Consider the following 797-nt stretch of genomic DNA (forward strand, 5'->3'; position numbering starts at 1 on the left):
GATTGAATTTCATTAATAATAATATCCCAAAACTCGGGTAAAGATGACATCAAAATTAATACTTTAATTTCATCTTCAAAATTTATTTCCAGTTAACTCAGTTGACTTATAATCATAATAGTCGTTACACAAATATTTACAAACTTAAAAGGTAAAATTATAAGGAGTACAAGAGAAAAGTGCTTAAAATAGTTTCAAAATATAGAAAAAAAAGATAACAGGGATGGGTCAAAGTCAACATTTGGTTTCTAGTTAGCATGGTACGGTCAAAACTTATTTATTTCTTTGAAATTTTTGAGTTTACCATTTACATATTTTCATTTTTCTACTTTTTTTGCCTGCATTTAGAAATGAAGCAAAATTAGTCTGGTTGTCACGCTTAGACCTATTATCCTTCCACCAATAGGAGCAAAAGGCAACGTTACTATGTGAAACTAGTTTCACGTCATTAATTCAACAATAAGGGTGTTAGCATGCATTTAGAAATGAACCCATATTTAAAAAATTTAGATAAAATAGAAAAGAATTGTTATCTCAAAGATAATGATACTATGTGAAACTAGCCTCAAGATGCTTCCTTAACTCTTAGGGGCGGTAAACCAACGGTTCCTTCATCCAAGACCCATGGCCCAACTCCCAACATGCAAGGGATAATCTGGAGAATCATTCTAAGAACCCTAACGGATGGGTTACAAACTCACATTATCAAGCTCGACAACAAACAATGTCGCCGGCAAACTTATGAAGACTACATGAAATTATGAATATATTAATGTTGGATTTTTTTAATTTACCGA

The sequence above is a fragment of the Cucurbita maxima genome, unplaced genomic scaffold (assembly GCF_002738345.1).
Source record: "Cucurbita maxima cultivar Rimu unplaced genomic scaffold, Cmax_1.0 Cma_Scf00482, whole genome shotgun sequence".
Taxonomy (NCBI): domain Eukaryota; kingdom Viridiplantae; phylum Streptophyta; class Magnoliopsida; order Cucurbitales; family Cucurbitaceae; genus Cucurbita; species Cucurbita maxima.